The 12,063-nt window shown below is 38.3% G+C and overlaps 1 protein-coding gene across 1 annotated transcript in view; it reads right to left on the bottom strand.

The window, feature by feature from the left end:
* The window catches only part of LOC122788694 (prominin-1-A-like), an 899,670-nt gene that overhangs the window by 324,458 nt on the left and 563,149 nt on the right, over positions 1–12,063 (bottom strand). The gene's annotated exons all lie outside the window — the stretch shown is intronic.

Below are 12,063 nucleotides of genomic sequence, written 5' to 3'. Positions count from 1 at the left end.
TGCATTCAGTGCTAGTGTAACTGTTGGAGTGGAACAAAGTTGTGTAGACAATTTCCTGAAATGGAATAAACTGCTAAGAGGAAAATAGGTTGAAGAAACCATTGTGATGGATGCATGCATGTAAGAATGCCATTTTCACTGAAAAAAAGTACAGTTTTATGTGTGATTCAGACAGGGTTTTGAAGTTTTTTTTTTTTATGAGTGGAAAGCAACACACTATATCTAAATAGTCACTTTTGCTCCTGCAGCACTTTACTTAATATAATCAGCACCAAAATCCAAAATCTCTGCATCTCAGAGGAAAGGCAATTTGCACTATGCAGCGACCGTGATTGAAAGCAACGCTTTTGTAAATGCTTATCATCCCACAACTGTTCCTCAAACTGGCGCTCTACTCCTGTGCAAAACAAAACAAAACATACTTTAAATTTCATATTTGGGGATAGTGAAATGTAGGACACCAAGCAACATAGACTCACATTGCTACATCAAATAAGAAATATCTGACAGAGCTCTTCAACTGGAGAAATAAGAAGAAAACAGTGGCGGAGAACCTAATGTAATTTATCTGGATTTCAGTGAGGCATATGACATGAACGGCTGGGGTGAGGCGTGAAATAATGGCTCATTGGTAGAGTAAAGTTACTGGTAAGGCCTCATATGAAACAACAGTAGAACCAGTTATTACCTTTCCTAGTGGTGTTAAAACCATGTTTCTTTGCAGATGATGTTAAGATTTGCAAATAAGCAGATGTAAATGTCCATCTGCAGAGGACTATTTATTTATTTAGTTATTTATTTAAATTTGTTTATGAGAGATGAAATGTGACTTGTCAAAACTCGAGTAGTTTAGAGCATAACGGTTTACATTTCTTCAGAATCTGCAAGAATGGTCTAGGTAACAATAAAATTCATTTCATCTAAAGAAATACAAAGCAATGCACAGATAAAATAAATATCCAGAGCAGGACTGTACGCAGGAAATTAAATATTTTGAAAAACAATGCTCTAAAGGGAGTCTGAAGTATATACTTTAGCTGTTTTACATGAAAAAAAAAATGATTGCCAAAAAGTAGCAATAAAAATCAGGTGCCCCATGGTTTTCTTTGTACACAACAGGTGAAAATACTAACTGAAGTGCCGTGGGCATTTTAGGAAAGACATGATATAAGAAGGATGTCCTTCAGAGAAGGGATATGTATATTGCACAAGGTCTTTGCAAGAAACATTATACCAACAGGATAATGAACTCTAGTTTCCTGAGGAAAGGCTAAGGAGGCACCTCTCACACACCCTCTAACTAAATATACCAACTCCGGGATCGCACTACAGTTGAGAACTGGGCATGTCGGCCAAGTGTTTACTTACCCTAGTAAACAGTCACCGTTTGGGTTTCTGAAGTTTCGTTATTTTCGTCTTGGTTATGTGAATGTCACTTATCATTAGAAGCAGACCCATGTGCGTACATGTGTATGTATATATACTGTCCAAGAAAAAAACAGCTGAACTACAGTTTTCACTGTGTGATACCTTACACTTCCTGTAATGAAGGCCCATGGGATATGCAAATGACCCCTTGAGGGCATCAAGTGTTTAAGCTACATGGCTTCTGAATACCCATTACTTTTTTTTACTTTTTAAGTATTTATGGTCACATTTAGGCCAATAAAGCCAAACCCCACTAACTGTGGTCATGCATGTTGCAGCCTTTTTTATAGAAAATTTAACAATACTTCAGAAACACAGAATCTTTAAACCCAGTTGATGCCATAAACATTAAGGTGCCTGCAAAATATCCCATAAAGACTTAAAAAGTAAAAAAGTCATGGGCATTCAGAAGCCATGTAGCTGAAACATTTGATGTCCTTAAGGGATCATTTGCATACATCCCATAGGTCTCCATTACATGAAAACGCTAGCTTGGTTGGGTTTTTCTTGAATGGATTGCCTGTGTGACCTTTTTACCTTTTGGTGTATGTGTGTGTATATGTATATATATAAATACACACACACACACACACACACACACACACACACACACACACACACACACATAAATATATATATCTGTATCTGCATTTGTGGTTTTACTGCTTATGACTGAACTAGTTTAATGTTGAATTGAAAACACAGACAAAGTTCAAAGATACACAATACTGAAAACAAAAATATCAAATGAAATATTGAGAAAGGAAAACTATTTGCTCCCTCAGTTGTTGTGTCTTTTGGCTTTTCCCGGTTAGGGGTCGCCACAGCGGAACTCCAGTCCGCTAATGACTGGCAGTAGATTTTTACATGCCGAGTTGCCAGCCCTGATGCACAACCTTCAATGAAGGTATGCCCATTCACGCATGTCTCCACACAGAAGACGCTTTAGCTGAGAATCGAACAGGACAACGTCTTACTGTGAGGCGACAATGCAACCGCAGCACCACCACCGCAGTTACCATTAAAACCCCTGTTGTAACACCAATTTCCAATTTGTCTGAATAGTGGCAGTGTTACAGAAAGGTTTTTATGAAGGTATTTAACACAGTTATGGTGTTTAACACAGTTGAACAAGGGTTTACACAGCGCTGTCTCCTTCTGAACCCTAAAAAACTAAGTTCCTCCTTTTTACTCATACGCACAAGTTCCCCCTATAGATTTCACAGTCTCATCCAATAATGGTACTCTCATATCCCCAGATCCAACTAACAAACTACTAGGTATCACCACAGATAGCAACCTTAACTTCGACACCCATATCAACAATACTATAAAAACTGTTAATAGAAAATTAGGCTCTCTCTACAGGATCAAACCCTTCCTCTCTCCTTCAGCTAGAATAAGCATTGCTCACACCCATCTAATCTCTCCTCTCCTCTATGCCTCACCCATATATACTAATTTATCTAAAAACAACCTTAATAAAATGAAAAACTCCTACAATAACATAGCCAGATTTGCTACAGGCAACCCATTCAGAACCCACCACTGTTATAATCTAAAACAGCTAGGATGGCTTGAATTACAAAATCAGCTTAAATTCCACAAACTGACCATTGTCCATAAAACCCTTTACCAACCTATGAATACCCCTATACTATCTACCCTCATCATCCCCTACAACAATCTGAAGACCTTCGTCACATAAACTTCTTGTAAATATTTGTAAATCAAACAACAGGGCTGGGGACTCTCTCTTCTCTAATGTTTTTCTTTTGGCTTTTCCCGGTTAGGGGTCGCCACAGCGGAACTCCAGTCTGCTAATGATTGGCAGTAGATTTTCGCAGTGCCGAGGTGCCAGCTCGACGCCCAACCTTCAACAAAGGCACGCCCATTTCATGCATGTCTTTCGAACGCCACTCGACCTCGGGGAGGGCATGCAGACTCCACACAGAAGGCGCTCCAGCCGAGAATCGAACGGGAGAACCTCTTGCTGTGAGGTGACAATGCTACCGCTGAACCACCATGGTTTCCTACTCTCTCTTCTCTAATACTGTTGGAAAATCCTAGAACCTTCTTCCCAGTGAACTTTCCTCACTTCCCTCTATATCACTTTTCAAAATCAAATTGAAACTTTTCCTCAAAACACACTGGTTGTGCCCCTGTACTAAACCTGACTAATCAACTAGCTCTTCTTACTTGGTTCAGCCTACCCTCCTCTTCTCAGTAATCAAGATCCTTTTCTTAATAACAAACCTTGTCCTACATTAATGAGATTCAAGAAGATGTAAGTATTACTTTCATCTTCTTGAATCTCATTAATGTGACTATTTTTGTACTAATATATTGTATATAATCAGCTGCTTTCTTTTTGTATATTATGTATTGAAACTGCATTTTGTATTGCACTACTTATACCTGCATATTTTGCACTATTTTATGAACTTCTGACCTTTTTGATTATTCTCTCTACTGTACCTGCAATGTGCATTGTTTACATTAATTTTGTATATGTGATTTTGTTTTTGTATCATCGGAGCTTATCTCCCCAGGCCTCTACTGAAAATGGACATATATCCAGTTAGACTAGCCCGGTCAACAAATGTAAAATAAAAAATAAATAAATAAAATAAATAAGGTAACGTGTGGGGTTAGGGTGGAGTGAATGGGAAGCATTAGCATTAGGATTAGGATAGCACCCATTATTAAAGAGGTTTGGGGCGCTCCACTCCTCCTGCACCATCTTAGTAATGGGTGCAAACTCTAACACTGCTCCTTCTCTCAAACCTAACCCTACATATTAGCTAGTGCCATCTAACAAAAAAAAAATGAAAGATATAGAAAGTCGACTTTACTGGTAGAAACTCTCTTTCAATAGCAGAGTATATTCTTTCTGCATTGCTCAGCTTCCTCACCTTGAATTTATTGATACAGCACTGTCTCCAATTCCATCTTGGACATGTTGGAATATAAGGTTAACTCATTTTCAGGAATTATTAACACAGGCTCAGAAAACAAGATCCTTTTTATTTATTTATTATTTGCTTTTGTTTACTAGGATATTCTGTGCTGACATGGCCCCTTTTCAACAAATGTCTGAGGAAAAGAGTTCCAGAAATACATTAAGAAGACATTGACCTAAGATGACTGATAAGTGATACAAGAAGGTAATCCTAGGTTTACAGCAGCATAATTATACATGGGTGAACAAATTCATGTATACTAATACACTAAGGTAATAACAAGATACTCACAGTAAGGTATAGGATATATAAAATACAACAAAAAGATACAATATATGCAGCAGAGAAAAATATATGTGTACAACTACATACAGCATGTTTAATTTACTAGATGCTACATCTACCTCAAGACACCATTGTACCTTGACAGGAGATTTCCCTATTGTGAGGTTTGTCAAAGTGAAGGCAACAATGGCTAACTTGTGCACAAACTTTCTGTATTACCCAGCTAGCTCAATGAAAGCGTTTTCCTTTCTCCTGTATCTTAGTAGAGGGTACATGCTATTTTTACAGCCTCTGTTTGTATTAGTTGTAGTCTTACCATCGCTATTCCTATAAGGTACTCTAAATACTTGACTTTCACCACGCTCTGCTTTCTTTTCTTAGCACCACTTAAAGTCAAGCATGTATGTCTTATAGCTTCTAAGACAGCCTTTACTTTTGTTAGGTGAAATTCCAAGTCCTCTGAATTAATGACTGCATCTTCCAGGTATGCAATAGCATACTGGAAGTGAGGCTTCAGTATTTTAGCCATCAGACTCTGAAAGGATACAGGAGCTCTACCTAACACAAACGATAACATTACAGAAGCAGAGCTAGGATGAGGCGAAGAAGGTAGCCCCTGTTTTTGGTCCTAACGTACGAAAGAACCCTTTTTTGTTATTTTTTTGGTCCTTCCTTTAAAGTTGAGGGTGGAACCAGATCAGGGGATGGCACAGGATACCAGAATAGCTAACTATACTTTTGCAATACTGCATATTGAAACAGACCATCAGAGCTTACACAGGCTGTTTTTCTCTTTGGCAGGGGTGGTAAATGACATCTGCCAATATCCTTCCATCAAGTTTAATGTTTGCAAGTATCTGGTCTTTCCCAAGCTCTTTGTTAACTCATCAATTCTGAAAAAAAATATTAACATCTAGATTTTTAAACTCAAAGCAGCTGCTTACATGAAATGAATAACAGCATATCTTGATATCTTTTCCAAGATGCCTTTTCAGTGTTTTTTTTTTTTCATTGTAAACTCAGTGGGACATCTGCAAACATTTGCATTTGAAGGTTATTGATCTGATTTTCCTTTCTTGTTATTAAAGCCATCAAAACACAAATATGTACCATGCACTTCCTTCCAAAACATTAAACTCTTCTATGCCTTCCATCTACACAATGCTGTGTTTGAGACAGCTGGTCTTATTTAAATGGAGTACATTCTAGAATAATACTGGAAAGACTGGAAGATTTCTAGTAGTATTAGCATATCTAGCACTGAATAACTAATGTGACAGATCATTCAAAATATTTAGCTAACTGTGCTTCCCAGTCAGGTACTCTAGTTTCACTGATAAGCATCTGTGAGTTCAGATTTAGATAAAAAGACAAGAGTTGTCATAGCAACTTCTTAACAAATATTTGTAATGAAAATTAAATGCCATACATTTGGGAACAGGCCTACACTTTCCTTTAAATATTCTGGTTGTGATGAAAACAACACCACCTAGATGCCGCGGAGAGTACAAAATGAAATATGTTTTAACTCGACTGGCTTGAAGTCAGAAAGAACAAAACATGATTAGAGGGTCAGCCAAACAGTACCAAGCAATTCCAGCAGGCAAGAACAATGCACAGTCTCCTCTTTAAACACTTACTAGACATTAACTTGTCAAATTTCAAAAAACAACACAAATGTTAAAAAGTATACGGATAGTGTTTACAGACTGTGCTATAACAATGTACCATCCAGCAGTATTACTGTTGCAGTAGCCATTACTATCATCAACCAATACACTTCATACAAGTAAAGAGCATTATCATCTGAGCAGACTTTAGTATGCAGTTATTAACATTTGATTTTAGACATCATAAAGCAAAGCCCTCCCCCAAATGATATTGTTAATATAACAAATAATGCATCGAAAAGCAGCTACTTGAGTTTTGCTCTACTAAAAGTACTACATTCTGCATAATATTACTAAACATCAACAAAATGAGTTACTATACAACAGTTGGCACAGTGTCTATGCTTCCTGCTTAGAGCTGGCCAAGGAGTTCAAAACCATACCGCATGATGGAATTTTCAATAATCTAACAGCCTTAAATATTGATCCCTTATGTGGTAAGACGAATTGCAAACTGACTCAATGGCAGAACATGTTGTGAGGGTCAGTGATGCCTCCTCAGTTAGGATAAAAGTGACCAGCAACATTCCCAAGGGTTCTGCATTGTACCCCTTTCTGCTTAGCATTTATTTCTCTGACCTTAAATTTGACAACAGAGATCAGTGGTTAATGAACTTTGCCGATTGTGATAAGTTGAGGGTAGGTGTTAAGTTAAAAAATGATACCTATACAATTCAAAAGGAATTAATACAAATAAACTGCTGGTGAACTGAAAAGGGGCTCAAACTAAATGCCATAAAATGCAGTATCATCTCCTTCAGAAAAGAGCAGCATCTTGCATTTTTTATCACAATCAGACGTTTGAGATGTACACATTTGACAATGGCTATAATAACTGGTGAGTGGGGGTGGGGATGGTTATGATTATCTGTATGTGGATGAAAGTTATTTACTAACTTGCAATTTGTTCATTTGTTTGGTTTTGTAGGACTAGTTTGTGTGAAGCAAACCTAAATGCTTTACTGTGTGTTTGTCCACAACAAACTTGAAATACATTACCAATGGTATTATTTTTCATCACAAAATCTGAGTTGTGCATGGTCAACAAAGTGACCGTCACTGTTGAGTGAGGATGGAAGCTGCCTGTGGGTGAAAGTAACTTGACCTCTTGGTGCCTGCTCACGTTAAACAGTCATTACCTCGAATTTGTAGGACTAGTGTGCATTTGTGTAAAACAAGCTGGAATAGTTGACTGTGGCTACAATACATTTGTAAAAAAGCAAATGTGGAATACATTATTTTGGACATTGGTATTATCTATTACTATGATTTTTTACTACAATTATATCTCTGAGGTGCAGACGGTCAACAATGTTGCTACAATGGCTGATTATGGGAGCTATCTATAGGCAAAAATGACTGACCCTTTTGTCATGATAAGTTTAAACAGTCACTGCACAGGATTTTCAGGACTAGTGTGAATCAGTATAAAGCAAGTTGGAATATATTATTGTGACCATTTTTTTTATCACAAACATGTGAGGTGAACATAATCGATATAGAGGCTGTAATTAATAGCTGTGGACATTGATGGATTATAATGAGAATAGTTTGAATTGTCTTTTAAGACTGAAATGTTCTGAAGTTGGCAATTTTATTTAAGTAAAGGGGATGTGAAGGTGCAGGGGAGAGACCTTCCTGCAGAAAACGTTGTATAGTGTATTTTAAAAAAATTCATTGAAACTAGGTTTGTCCTGTATATTTATATTGCTGTGATGAGTTGTGTACCATATTTGAGTATAAAGACTTCCATACTGTGAATCTATTTCATAACCTGCAGCAGAGTGGGTCAGCTACTATGTTGTCAATTTACAGAACTTGGTTCTCCAGTTTGTTTCTCAGATGGACTGCCTTTTATGTGCAGTTTGAACATCCTTCCTGTTTTTGTGCAGGTACTTCAATTTCTTCCCATATGTCAAAGCATGCTTATGTTCATTGGTAGCTACTAGGCAATATGGCTGAGGAGGCAACTGAGGGGCCTAGCCCAATTTTCCAAATTGCTGCAGAGCACTGTCTGGTTAAATGACTTACTGAGAGTCACACAGTAGGCAAGTAGATGCTGAGGGACTCAAACCCTGGCCTACAGGAAGCAGCATGTTAACAGTTTACATCCTTAATCTTCTGTACTAACTGCCAGATGATTGACAATCCTTCAAACTGCCTGTAGGTGTGTGTGTCATGTGTGAGTGAATAAATAAGGGTATGTGCACATATGTTGGGCTGATACCATGACTAGGATTATTTTCTCTGCCATGTATCACTTAGTGCCAGGACAGGGTCTGGTTGTCAGCATAACCTGAAATGGATTAAGCAGGTAATTAAAAAAAACGACTGATTGAAAGAATGAGTTAATGCCTGGATTTCCTAATATATATTATATATATATATATATATATATATATATATATATATATGCAGGTGGAAGAGCTAGTGCACAGAAACAAGCAATAAATACAACATCAAAAAAAGACTTCCAGCATCCAAAAGGTATAATATCCGATGCTCCTTTATTCATGAGAAAACAGCAAGCAGACTACGGTTTCTCTTATAACAGGCTTTTTCAGTGCTTGCTAATCAATTCTACATGGAGTTTACGTGTTTGTACAATACAATTTCATGGCTTGAAACAGTGCTGCCAGCCAGGAAACCATGTAAGCAAATGCGGATACAATTCTGCATAAATCAGAGCACCAACATTAAGTGGATTTGCAGGGAATACCACAATGACCACCAGGGCTTCACAGACAGCTGTGCATCTGTTAGTGAAACATATCTCCACAAAAGCCAACATAATGCAGGGACATTTAACTAGACATAGGGACATATTTGCCATAGATGTCACATAGAAATGTGGTATAATGAAACTCAAATATACCTGTCATCCTCTTTGAGCAAGATATATGGACCAAGGCATACCTAATGGTGGACAAAGGCCCAAAAATAGTGGCAGATTTTTAATATTGCACTTCCACACTTGGAAAGTTGATAGAATAATAGGTTGTACATTAGCTTGAACTTTCTGAAGAGTATGAAGTTTGAAACTCAAATGTCAGTCATCAGTTTCTGATTTCACTCTGAAATGACATGCCAATTATTTGCCAGAAAACAAAAATCTTATGATGAAAAGATTACAAATTTGAGACAAAAACTGGAAATTCTGCACAAATCAGTACAGCTGAGAGGTATGCACTCAAGTTTATGCAATAATGAGTTACATCAGTCCAGAGATCATCCCAGTGATATGGCATAAAGCCACAAATATATTATAAGGAAAACATTTGGACATCCTGAGAAAATCTGGACAGTTGAGAGGTATGAATGTGAAGTATATGGTCCAGACAGTGTACCTACAGTGCAGAGTATTGTGATTTCCCATTCCTGGCATTCTGTACTGAAGGTGTTCTAATGAACTGTAACAGGAAATGGACTGCCATGTACAATGATCACTCAGGGGAAGTGTGTGTATTGAATAGGGACACACAGATGAATTGCAGGAATTAACACAGGGAAAGAGGACATGTGAAACTCCCTCATATACAGCAGAGCAGGGCTTGTCAATGGAAGATAGTTGCAGCAGCAACACCAAACACATATTTATATGGTACAGTATAGACTGTACAGTGAAAATATATTGTCTGTAACTGGCACACAAGGTGACATAACAATGGGGAGGATGTCTGTGTAAGATAAGCATCCTTACATGAAGAATGTAGACGACATCTATCAGGGATCTGACATACAATTGGAATAGAGTACATATTGTGAAGGTGTGCAAACTAATATGCCTGAATATGAGTGTACTCTCAGCAGAGGTCCCCACCAAGGTGGCCACAGGTAAAGGATCATGGAAAACATTATAAGAACCAACCACATTCATTGACAATATCAGAGTAACACCACCACTAATCCCATGCCTCCGACATAACACGTGATTTGGAGTGTTAAAAGATGAGCCTGCACACACACACACACACACACACACACACACACACACACACACACACACACTTGAATGACTATTATGATACCACCAAACTCTATGAGGGTAACTAAGCACACTGTCCTGGCACTGTGACATTTGCATCTGGTGTAACAACTTTATTGGTGTTCTACACCATCAGGCAGTCATGTATATTCCACAGAAAGAATACTTAGGTATGGCCAAAAAGCTGTGTGACATCACACTGTGACAAAGGTGGTACACTTCAGTCACACATCAATGGAGGATGTGTAGGGAGGCTCATGAAGAAGGGCGTATTTTGCACAGTTATTTGTGTGATGAAAGCTGGGAACCATGAAGTTATTATGGACTCTGATGTGCATGAACTTCACACACCCAGTAGTTGTGTTACATTCAAGGGAGTAGTCAGCACTGCGATCACATGCTGGTGGGTGTACCACTAACCCTCTACCCCAGGACACAGGTCACATACCTATAGGTCTGATTATAGGGTATGATGTCCACATTATACTTGGGTGGTGTGTCTGTTTCTTGATTCAGCAAATCCTTCCATGTGTCTCATCAGTGCAGATGTTGTCATGGCTGTGGCAGCAGTTTTTGGTATGTGTTGATACTGTCTTTATTATACTGATATCACAGTTGGAGTCAATGATTGCCTACAATCTGTAGTCCTTCAGGTAGCTGTTTGGACACAGCATGTTTATGTAATCTGTGATGTTCATCACTTAACTAATGGTCAGGAAAGGCCCTAGCAGACACCCCTGATGTACCGACCTGATTACTGGACCTGAGACATAGGTCACCTCATACATTTCAACATAGTTAGATGCCACATATGTCATACACTGGTCTACTCACTGGTGATATAGCTGTTTATGGCCACATATGACAATGCTGATTGAATACCTCAGTGTGGATTTGCATCAAATGTCTTCACCTGGTCAAGTTCTGCAAGATGATACTGTCTTCATAGAAATAAAACAAACTCAAAACCAGATAAAAAATGAATGAACACCAGTGGAAGCAATAAATCCAAACACAGGACCGTAACTGAGTTAATAGTTAAGTGCTTTCACTCACTTTAATCAACATGAGCTTCTTCAGAATGTTCTGAAGAAGCTCATGTTGATTAAAGTGAGTGAAAGTGCTTAACTATTAACTCAGTTACGGTCCTGTGTTTGGATTTATTGCTTCCACTGGTGTTCATTCATGATACTGTCTTCATCATGCAGGCCCTCTAGGACCTCTTTGAGGACATTCATCAGATGTAATGGACTTGGTGTAGCATTAACAACTCAGACAGGTCTGTTGCACAGACCTATAGTATTACTTGTTTACATGTGAAAGAGGTCCATTATGCCATGTTGAGGAGAGTCAGGCTGTCTCTATACATACATGCATGAGATGCTGTCCCCCAAACTCAAGTGGATGCATGTTGATGTACACCCTTGTATGGGAACATAGGCCATGTGAAGGGTGTGTTGAACTGTGCATTCAACCATATCAGGAAGGTGTATATGCTGAGTCATGCCATAGGTGACCTGTGACGTTGTCATAGCCCATTGATTCCATATGATAGGCTTGGATAAATGTAAGACAGTGCATACTGCCTATTGTGATCTGGTCTATGGTTTTGACACAATCCCCCATGCAGGTATCATTGAAAAAACCTCCAAGCTGGGAATTAACCCTTACATCAGTTGATGGGTAACCAATTGGCTCAGTGATAGAACAGATTGTGTGAAATTTGTTGAAT

The sequence above is a fragment of the Protopterus annectens genome, chromosome 14.part0, assembly GCF_019279795.1.
Source record: "Protopterus annectens isolate FY-2018-M chromosome 14.part0, PAN1.0, whole genome shotgun sequence".
Classification (NCBI taxonomy): Eukaryota; Metazoa; Chordata; order Ceratodontiformes; family Protopteridae; genus Protopterus; species Protopterus annectens.
Note: the sequence above shows the minus strand (reverse complement) of the source record. Positions and strands in the feature narration are given on the sequence as shown.